This window comes from Arachis ipaensis, chromosome B1 (assembly GCF_059453495.1).
Source record: "Arachis ipaensis isolate K30076 ecotype BB chromosome B1, ASM5945349v1, whole genome shotgun sequence".
Classification (NCBI taxonomy): domain Eukaryota; kingdom Viridiplantae; phylum Streptophyta; class Magnoliopsida; order Fabales; family Fabaceae; genus Arachis; species Arachis ipaensis.
In genome coordinates, this window is record NC_142436.1 from 84,360,205 (window position 1) to 84,371,971 (window position 11,767).

At 34.4% G+C, this 11,767-nt stretch overlaps 1 non-coding gene across 1 annotated transcript; it reads left to right on the forward strand.

The window, feature by feature from the left end:
* Positions 1-222: 222 nt before the first annotated feature.
* LOC148577289 (small nucleolar RNA R71) lies at positions 223-331 on the forward strand. Its single transcript, XR_015904694.1, has one exon. It is a non-coding gene; the product is annotated as a small nucleolar RNA R71 (small nucleolar RNA).
* Positions 332-11,767: the final 11,436 nt, after the last annotated feature.

Below are 11,767 nucleotides of genomic sequence, written 5' to 3' on the forward strand. Positions count from 1 at the left end.
AGAGTGTCAACCTCCAGGACTTCTCTCTTCTGAGCCACCCCATTGTTCACATGGGTTCCTCTCAGAAGTGTACATGAATTGGTTGTTTGCAACCATGTCAATTTGTTTCTCTGCCTCTTCAAGTGTTTCTTTAAGTGAAGTGATCCACCAGCAGAGTGGTCCAAAGCCATCTTAGACATGTCAGAAAGACCATCATAGAATATATCTAGCATGGTCTAGTATAAATCATGTTAGGAGGGCATCTTCTAATCAATTGCTTGTACCTCTCCCAGGCTTCATAAAGGGATTCACCCACATTCTGTTTGAAGGTTTGAACTTCCACCCTAAGCTTGCTCAGCTTTCGAGGTGGAAAGAACTTGGTCAAGAATGCATTGATAACCTTCTCCCAAGAGTCTAGGCTTTCCTTGGGCTGAGAATCCAGCCATAACCTAGCTCTGTCGCTTATAGCAAAGGGGAAAAGTATCATCTTGTAAATCTCTGGATCCACTCTATTAGTTTTGATAGTATCACAGATCTGCAAGAAATCATAGATAAATATGTTGGGATCTTCCTCTGGAAGTCCATGAAATTGGCAGTTCTGTTGAACTAGAGTGACCAGTTGAGGTTTCAGCTCAAAGTTATTTGCACCAATGGTAGGTATAGAGATGCTCCGTCCATAGAAGTTATAAGTGGGTGCACTAAAGTCACCTAGGACCTTCCTTACATCTCCTTTATCATTGGGATTGGTTGTCATGTTTGTATTCTCAACTTCTTGTTCGAAAAGCTTTGTGAGCTTACCTCCAGAGTGTTATGCTCTAACTTGTTGTAAATGCCTCCTTAGAGTCCTCTCAGGTTCAGGATCAGGATCAAAGAGAGGTTCTTTATCTCTGTTCTTGCTGATAAAGAAGAAAAAGAAAATCAAGAAAGAGAACGAACGGGAGTTTCTATGTCAGAGTATAGAGAACTCCCTATGAGATATCTGAAGAAGAAGAAGAAGAAGAAGAATGAATGAATGTAGAAGATGAGATGGAATTTGAAAATAGAGGGGGGAGAATTTCGAATTTTAAGAACAAAAAGGAAAACTAGAATTAAAATATTTTTGTTTTTATTTTACTTATTTATTGATTTTCGAAAATAATAATGAAATTAAAAGCTTAGACAACTAATTAAAATGTGAATCTAAAAGTAGTTTTCGAAAATAAAAGAAAGAAAAAGTCAAACAAAGATTTTGAAATTCAAATTTAAAACAAAGTAAAGATTTGAAATTTTAAAGTTTTAAATTTGAAAAGAAGATAAGATAAGTAAGTTTTGAAATTTAAAAAGAAAGATAAGATAAAGTTTTAAAAAGATTAAGAAAGATAAGATTTAAAAATTAAAAATTTTGGAAATCAAACTTTAAAAGATAGTAAAGATTTAAAAAGATAAGAATTTGAAATTCAAAATTTTAAAAAAAGATAGGATATGAAGGATTTAAAGTAAAAAGATATGATGAAAATTTGAAAAGATTTTGAATTTTTGAAATTTGAAATTTGAAAAGATTTGATTTTGTAATTTGAAATTTGAACTTTTAAATTTTTGAATTTTAAATTTTAAAATCTTGAATTAAAATTGAGTTTGAATTAAGATAAGATAGAATTTTTGAAATTTAAAGAAAGATAAAAAAGATAAGATAAATATTTGAAAAAGATTTGAAAAGATAAGATTTAGAATTTAAAATTTAAACTTTACTAACAAGAAAATACCAAACTTAAAATTTTTAAATCAAGATAAAAGAAAGATTGCAAAGATTTTCAAAAATTTAAATAAAGATAAAAGAAATATATATTTTTTTTGAATTTTCAAATTTTAAAGAAAAAAGAAAAACAACTAAGAGACACCAAACTTAAAAATTTAAGATCAAATGACACTAATTTTCGAAATAAAGGAAAAACAACTAAAAGACACCAAACTTAAAATGTTTAAAATCAAACAAGAAAAATTACCAAGAACAATTCGAACACAATGAAGAACACTCAAGAACAATTTTTGAAAAATAATCAAGAAAAGAAGTCAAAAAAGGACACCAAACTTAAAGATTGATACAAGGCTCAAACAAAAGACAAAGATTACTAAAGAAAAAGAAAAGGTTTTGAAAAATTAAAAAAAAAAAGAAAAAAAAGCCATAAACAAAAAAGCAAATAAACCATAAAGAATACCTAATCTAAGCAACAAGATAGTTTGGTAGTTTTTCAATCTCGAACAATCCCCAACAACGGCGCCAAAAACTTGGTGCGCGAAATTGAACTCCGCACAACTGAACCGGCAAGTGCACCAAGTCGTCCAAGTAATACCTCAGGTGAGTGAGGGTCGAATCCCACAGAGATTGTCGGATTGAGCAAGTGATAAACCCCAATTTTGTGGTTTATCTTGTGTTGAATTTAGGGAATTTTATCAACTTATCTCACATTTATTCAATGAAATAGCATGGTTTTGTGAATTTCTCCTAATTTGTGCTTAAAAGTTAAAACATACTTTTTAGGCTTTAAAATTTCTAATTTTAATTCACTTTAATTCCATTCGATGCCTTGATATGTTTGGTAAGTGATTTCAGGTTTAGAAGGTAAAGATTGGTTTGAAGAAATGAAGAAAAAGCATACAAAAATGGAGAATTCATGAAGAAATGAGATTTTGGTAATCTGCCAACGACGCGTGTACCTGGCCCACGCGTACGCGTTATAATGAAAGTTGCCAGTGACACGTATGCGTGACCCATGTGTACGCGTGACAAGCGGCACGCGACCTTATTAACGGCAATACGCTGGGGGCGATTTCTGAGCTGAAGGAGGCCCAAATCTAACTCATTTCTGGTGCTTTTGAACCCAAGAATTGGAGGGGAATGGGGGAGATGAGTCATAGTTAAGTTTTCATCATGTTTTAGGTTAGAATTCTAGAGAGACAAGCTCTCCCTTCTCTCTAGAATTTAGGGTAGTTTAGGTTAAATTTTCTTACATCCAACTTTTAATTCTTGTTTTTAGTCCAACTCGCTTTATATTTTATTGTTCTATAGTCTTAATCTTCTTAGTTTCTCTTGTTATTTTCTTTGCTTGGTTGATTTTGTGCTTATGTACTCTTGTAGATTTTGATTCTCTTTTAATGCAATTTCATGTTTTCATGTCTTTTTATGTTTATCTTAGTTGCAATTATTGATTTCTTGCTTATGTTAGTTATAGCTTTTATTAATTCTTACATTTTATGATGTTTACTTTTATTGCACTCTAGGTGTTTGATAAAATTTTTCCACTAGTATTAAAGTAGTTTTCTATACTCTTGGCCTAGGCTAAGGGAATTGGGTGACCTTAAGTCATTGGGTCTAATTGAATTGGTGATTTGAGAACCCTTAGTGATCAATTTGATACCCATTAACACTAGCCTACTACTAAGTCAATTAGTAACTAGGTTAGGACTTATGGTTGATGTTGGTCAAACCTATTTGACTTACATCAAGCATAGAAGTAGACTTGATGGGTTGGTCCCTCATAATTATCAATATATGGTTTGTAGAGAAGGATGGTGATCTCAATTCCCATGCCTTAGCCAAGAGTTCTTTTCCTTTCCTTTATTAGTTAATTGTCATTTAATTTCTTGTTATTTACTTTTCTTGTTAATTACCAAATCAAACTCCCCTTTTTTCTTTCATAGCCAATAATAGATCACTTCATTGCAATTCCTTGTGAGACGACTCGAGGTTTAATTCCTGTAAGTTTTTATTGGGGTTTGTACTTGTGACAACCATTTTTAAACTTTGATGTGAGGATTATTTGTTGGTTTGGAACTATTGATGAACCCATATTTTCCGGTATATTTTGGTTTGATTTGCATGGAATTCATCATATAAACCCACATTTATTCATCCAAATAGAATGCTTTTGTGTTCACTCTCTAAATTGAGCCTAAATGTGAAAATATGCTATTTTGTGCTTATTTTAATAACTTTTATCCCACTTTTATGCCATTCAATACCATGACATGTTTGTTGAGTGATTTTAGGTCCTAGAGGCAAGTTTGGTAAGGCAAAAATGGAAGGAAGCATGTACAAAGGGAGAAAGCATGAAGAAAACAAAAGAGAAGCACACATTGGAGTGTGTGTGCGCACAAGCACCTATGTGTACGCACAAAAGCCACAAAACCATGTGTGCGTACGCACGACCACCTGTGCGTATGCACAAGAAGAAAATCAGCATGTGTGCGGATGCACACACCTGTGCATCCGCACACGTCCCAGCGCGTGAATCATTTATTGCAAATCACTGGGGGCTATTTTTGGGCCTCCAGGGACCAATTTTGGGACTTTCTGAAGCTGATTGGGGGCTATATAAAGGAAGGCCTTACTCCATGTGAAGGGGGGAGAAATTAGGGTTAGATTAGCATTATGTAGGTAGTTTTCTAGAGAGAGAAGCTCTCCCTTCTCTCTAGAACCTAGGGTTTTTAGTTTAATTTCCTTGTAATTGCTAATTTTAATTCTTGTTTTACTCTAGTTTCTTCTACCTTTCTTTGTTTTATTGTCTTAATTCCCTTATGTTATCTTGTTAATTTCTCATTTTGGTTATTTTTATGTTCACACACACTCTTCTTATCTTAACCTTCAATTAATGCAAATTTATGTTTCCATGTCATTTATTGCTTTCTTTAGTTATTATTATTATTTTCTTGCTTTGGTAGCTTTAGAATTTATTTTAATGCATTTTAATATTATTTTATTTTCATGCACACCAAGTGTTTGACAAAATGCTTGGCTTAGTTTTTACTTAGTTTTTCTCCACTCTCGGCTTGAAATTGTTGACTTTGGTGTTCCTTGAGTAATTGATGTCCATTCTTGTTTGATATATTAGAGTAGTTAGTTGATTTGGTCTCCCTTGACTCTATGAGACCCCTTAGTGTTGACATAGGACTTAGGGATTGAAATCAACTATGCCTATTTGACTTATCTTCGATGTAAGCTTGACTAAGTAGGGTTAACTCTTCATAATCATCATATGTTTATGGTCAATGACTAGGATAGGTAGCCTTAGCCTTCAATTACTTGCCAAGAGGTTTCTTGCATTTTAAGTTTCCTTTACTTGCATTTAATTGCCTTGACTTTTATTTGCTTTGATGTTTACTTTCTTACATGTTTAATTTTTACACTCTTTGTTGAGAAATTGGATGTTTGGGTGGAATTGAGTTGTGGATGTCCATTCCAAATTGTGTGAGAATGGTTAATTGATTTGATTTCCATTGACGCTAGTCTTTCACTAAGTATTTAGTGAGTTGACTAGGACTTATGGATTGAGATCAATTACGTCTGTTGACTAATTCTCAAGGAGAATTTACTAATTTAGATTGATTCCACACAATTGCCATGTTTGTGGTCCATAACTAGGATAGAAAACCTAGATTACCCATTTCATGCCAAGAGTCCTTTAATTGCTTTGCATTCAATTCCTTGCATGCTTGTTTCAATTCCTTTCTATTTACATTTCTCGCTCTCTTAATTTCCCAATTCCCCATGCTCTCTCTCATAGCCAATGATTATACACTTTATTTGCAACTCCTAGAGAAAACGACCCGAGATTGAATTACTCTCGGTTATTTTGTACTGAATTTATTATTTAATTGATGTTCAATTGTTGGGTTTGGACTATTCTTGCAATGGACAAATTCTACTTTTAGTGTGAAAATCCAAACCCATGCATTTGGGCCTCATCAAATTTTGCGCCGTTGCCGGGGAGTTGCAATGGTGTAAAGTTAGTGGCTATTGTAAATATGTTAATATGTAAATAGCTTGCTTTTTGGTTGTCTTTGTTGATGGGTAGGATTGGGATCCCGGAGTACATTGGAGATTCAAGCATTTGTTGGGAAAGTCAAGCACAAGCCACCATATCAAGGACTCTCCCAATTGTCTAACTTAAAGACATTAAATAAAAGTTCTTGGTAACATTGTTCTAACTCTTCTCTTTTGTACATATTTTGACTTATTTTCTTTTTGTTATGCTTGGTTAGCTTAGAATTAGTTTAATTTTTAGTTAGTTACGTTAATTTTGATTTGGATCATGAATTTATGGGTTCTTCCATGTTTTGGTGTTTGATTTTGATTGAACTAAGGCTTGGTACCTTAGATTTTGAAAGAAAAAAAATTTTGCAAAATAAGGCATCTGTGCGTACCCACACACCTGTGCGTGCGCACACAACAGCTATTTTCTGCTTTATGTGCGTGCGCACTGACCTGTGCGCATGCACACGCATGATTTTACCCTCTGTTCGCAGCGCCAGCATGCCTTGTGCGTGCGTGTTCCCCTGCTTTCTGCGACCTATGCATGCGCACCCACTCGTGTGTACGCACAGATACCCTTTTACGCACTTTTTGTGCAGACGCACAAACGTGTGAGTCCGCACGCCAACTTGCAACCACTCTGGTGGGAGTGTTGGCATAGCCTGTGTGTGTGAACCCCTGTCCTTACACTCTTCTGTGCGTGCATGGACCTGTGTGCACGCGCACAGGTGATCCTTTTTCAAAAAAAAAAAAGTGTTTTGTCTGTGTGCAAATGCTTGTCCATATACACACCTTCTAATCACCTATGTGTCCGCTCACCCTCCATTTCTTTACCTTCTATGCATGCGCACACCTAGGTGCGTACGCACGCATCTTGATTCCCTCTCTGCTGATAGCGTTCGCACACCTGGTGCGGACGCACACCTTCCCTTTTCAGCCTTGTGTGCGTACGCACACTACCCTGTGCATGCGCACACCCCTGTTTTCTCACACTTTACTTCTCTCCTTCTCTTCTCTCTACTTCTTCTTTTCTTCTTTCTTCCACCCATCTCTTCTCTTTCTTTTGCCCTCTTTTCTACTTATTTTAGTTGCTTTCCATTGCATTTCATTTTCATTTTAGTAATTATATTTGTTCTGGTTTAATTACTTGTTAATTAAATAAATTGCAAGTGTTTGATTGATGTTGATTAGGGTTGCTTCTTGTTTGAATTTTTATTTCATTGTTGATGGATATGTGCACTAAACATTAAGGTTTCGTTTGATTGCCTAGATGAATTATTAGTTTCATTCATATGTTGTCATGACCATATGCATTAAACTTTATCCTTGTTTGGCATCTTGAATTGTGCACTTTTACTTTAGTGAATTAAGTTGAGCTACTTAGTCATCATGGTTCTTAAGTGAATATAATCACATAACAAGTTATTTTTTCCTTGTTAATGCTTTGCATTTTTTTTTGAGTCGACTTGACTTGATTCTTATCAAGACTTGTCACTTTTTGTAACAAGCACCTTATACATGTGATTATTTCATTATTCCTAAGGGTGAATAAGTAGCCTCTTTTTATCATTGAATTGGTTATTGTTAATTGTGCCATTTTCTATTAATTTTGTGCTTTCACTTGCACAATTTCAATATCCAATATCGCATAAACTCAATTCACTTTAGTTGTGGTTACCTAGGTTGTTTGTGCCTTAAGTCTTGCTTATTTATTACTTGCAACCTAGAACTACTTGATTGAGGAACATGCTATTTCTTTTTCTTTTGTAGTTATTGTTTTATCCGATCGATGTGTTGTGTTATAAATTGTGCGCGCATTTAGAATACACACATTGCCTTTTTATCATAACACACATCTTACTGATGAGCGGATAATTTATACGCTTTTTGGCATTGTTTTTAGTATGTTTTTAGTAGGATCTAGTTACTTTTAGGGATGTTTTCATTAGTTTTTATGTTAAATTAACATTTCTGGACTTTACTATGAGTTTGTGTGTTTTTCTGTGATTTCAGGTATTTTCTGGCTGAAATTGAGGGACTTGAGCAAAAATCAGATTCAGAGGTTGAAGAAGGACTGCTGATGCTGTTGGATTCTGAACTCCCTGCACTCAAAATGGATTTTCTGGAGATACAGAACTCAAAATGGCGTGCTTCCAATTGCGTTGGAAAGTAGACATCCAGTGCTTTCCAGCAATATATAATAGTCCATACTTTGGTCGCGTTTAGAGGACGCAAAAGGGCGTTGAACGCCAGTTCTACGCTGCTGTCTGGAGTTAAACGCCAGAAACACGTCACAAACCAGAGTTGAACGCCAGAAACACGTTACAACCTGGCGTTCAACTCCAGAAAGAGCCTCTGCACGTGTAACATTCAAGCTCAGCCCAAGAACACACCAAGTGGGCCCCGGAAGTGGATTTATGCATCAATTACTTACTTCTGTAAACCCTAGTAGCTAGTTTATTATAAATAGAACATTTTACTATTGTATTAGACATCTTGGGACGTCTGGTTCTTAGATCATAGGGGCTGGCCATTCGGCCATGCCTGAATCTTTCACTTATGTAATTTCAACGGTAGAGTTTCTTCACTCCATAGATTAAGGTGTGGAGCTCTGCTGTTCCTCAAAGATTAATGCAAAGTACTACTGTTTTTCTATTCAACTCAACTTATTCCGCTTTTAAGATATTCATTCGCACTTCAACATGAATGTGATGAACGTGACAATCATCATCATTCCCTATGAACGCGTGCCTGACAACCACTTCCGTTCTACCTTCGATTGAATGATTATCTCTTGGATCTCTTAATCAGAATCTTCGTGGTATAAGCTGGATTGATGGCGGCATTCATGAGAATCCGGAAAGTCTAAACCTTGTCTGTTGTATTCCGAGTAGGATTCTGGGATTGAATGACTGTGATGAGCTTCAAACTCGCGAGTGCTGGGCGTAGTGACAGAGGCAAAAGGAGGGTGAATCCTATTCCAATATGATCGAGAACCTCAGATGATTAGCCGTGCTGTGACAGAGCATTTGGACCATTTTCACAAGAGGATAGGATGCAGCAATTGACAACAGTGATGCCTCCAGACGATTAGCCATGCAGTGATAGTGCATCGGACCATTTTCCAGAGAGGATCAAAAGTAGCCATTGCCAATGGTGATGTCATTACATAAAGCCAGCCACAGAAAGGAGTAAGACTGATTGGATGAAGACAGCAGGAAAGCAGAGGTTCAGAGGAACGAAAGCATCTCTATGTGTTTATCTGAAATTCTCACCAATGATTTACATAAGTATTTCTATCCTTATTTTATTATTTATTTTCGAAAACTCCATAATCAATTATTATCCGCCTGACTGAGATTTACAAGATGACCATAGCTTGCTTCATACCAAAAATCTCCGTGGGATCGACCCTTACTCACGTAAGGTTTATTACTTGGACGACCCAGTGCACTTGCTGGTTAGTTGTATCGATGTTGTGAATGAAAAACAATTTATTATGTCGTGCGTACAGAGTTTTTGGCGCCGTTGCCTGAGATCACAATTTCGTGCACCAAGTTTTTGGCGCCGTTGCCGGAGATTGTTCGAGTTTGGACAACTGACGGTTCATCTTGTTGCTCAGATTAGGTAATTTTCTTTTTGTTTTATTTTCAAAATTTTTCAAAAATCTTTCAAAAATTTTCCCTTTGTTTTCGAAAATTTTTTCAGAATTTTTAAGAATGAATTCTAGTGTTTCATGAAGCATGTTGAAGCCTGGCTGGCTGTAAAGCCATGTCTAAATTCTTTTAGACTGAGGCCTCCACATGTCAGGGAATTGCTTATATCTTCTAAAGCTTGGCTGGCTATTAAGCCATGTCTAACCCTCAGATTGGAGCTTTAGACTAAAGAATTGAAGATTCCTGGAATTCATATTAAAAATTTTGGAATCCTTATTTTTATTTTTCAAATAATTTTCGAAAAATCCAAAAAAATTCATAAAATCATAAAAATCATAAATATTTTGTGTTTATTGTTTAAGTCTTGGGCCAAATTTTTAAGTTTGGTGTCAATAGCATACTCATCTTGTATTTTTCGAAAATTACATTCATGCATTGCATTCATCATGATCTTCAAGTTGTTCTTGGTAAACCTTCTTGATTGATCTTCATATTATATTGTTTTGTGTTGTATGGTGTTTTTCATATGCATTCTTGAATTCTTATTGCCTGAGCATTAAAGATTTCTAAGTTTGGTGTTTTGCATGTTTTCTTTGCATATAAAAATTTTCAAAAATAAGTTCTTGATGTTCATCATGATCTTCAAAGTGTTCTTGGTGTTCATCTTGACATTCATAGTGTTCTTGCATGCATTCCTTGTTTTGATCCAAAAAGAAAAGAGAAAAACATGTAAATGATGTTTTAATTTTTTTCTCTCTCATCATTAAAAATTCAAAAATCAAAAAAATATCTTCTCCTTTTTCTTCTCATAAATTTCGAAAATTTGGATTGACTTTTTTCAAAAATTTTTAAAATTCAATTGTTTCTTATGAGTCAAATCAAATTTTCAATTTAAAAATCTTATCTTTTTCAAAATATTTTTCTAAAATCAAATCTTTTTCATTTTTCTTATTTATTTTCGAAAATTATAAAAATATTTTTCAAAAATCTTTTTCTTATTTTATCTCATAATTTTCGAAAATATCATCAACAATTAATGTTTTGATTCAAAAATTTCAAGTTTGTTACTTACTTATTAAGAAAGATTCAAACTTTAAGTTCTAGAATCATATGTTGTGATTTCTTGTGAATCAAGTCATTAATTGTGATTTTAAAAATCAAATCTTTTTCAAAACTAATTTCAATCATATCTTTTTCAAAAATATCTTTCTATCCTATCTTTTTCAAAATCATATCTTTTAAAAATCATATCTTTTTCAAAAATTTGATTCTAAAATATCTTTTCTAACTTCTTATCTTCTTATCTTTTCAAAATTGATTTTCAAATTTGTTTCAACTAACAAACTAACTTTTTGTTTGTTTCTTATCTTTTTCAAAACTACCTAACTAACTATCTCTCTCTAATTTTCGAAAATATCTCCCTCTTTTTCAAAAATTCTTTTTAATTAACTAATTATTTTAATTTTTTATTTTAATTTTTGAAAATTACTACCCTTTTTCAAAAACCATTTTCGAAAATCACTAACTCTTTTTCAAAAATAATTTTCGAAAATTCCTTTTCTCTCTCATCTAATATCTCTGCTCTCCTCACCCTTGTGTTTCTTTCTTTACATTACTCTTCTTTTCTTCTACTCACACAGGGACCTCTATACTTAGGTAAAAAGGATCCCTATTATTATTATTTTTCTATTCCCTCTTTTTCATATGAGTAGGAGCAAGGACAAGAAAATTCTTGTTGAAGCAGATCCAGAACCTGAAAGGACTCTGAAGAGGAAACTAAGAGAAGCTAAATTACAACAATCCAGCAAGCACCTTTCAGAAATTTTCGAACAAGAAGAGGAGATGGCAGCCAAAAATAATAATAATGCAAGGAGGATGCTTGGTGACTTTACTGCACCTAATTCCAATTTACATGGAAGAAGCATCTCCATCCCCACCATTGAAGCAAACAATTTTGAGCTGAAACCTCAATTAGTTTCTCTGATGCAGCAGAACTGCAAGTTTCATGGACTTCCATCTGAAGATCCTTTTCAGTTCTTAACTGAATTTTTGCAGATCTGTGATACTGTTAAGACTAATGGAGTATATCCTGAAGTCTACAGGCTCATACTTTTCCCTTTTGCTGTAAGAGACAGAGCTAGAGTGTGGTTGGGCTCTCAACCCAAAGATAGCCTGAACTCTTGGGATAAGCTAGTCACGGCTTTCTTAGCCAAGTTCTTTCCTCCTCAAAAGCTGAGCAAGCTTAGAGTGGATGTTCAAACCTTCAGACAGAAAGAAGGTAAATCCCTCTATGAAGCTTGGGAAAGATACAAGTAACTGACCAAAAAGTGTCCTTCTGACATGC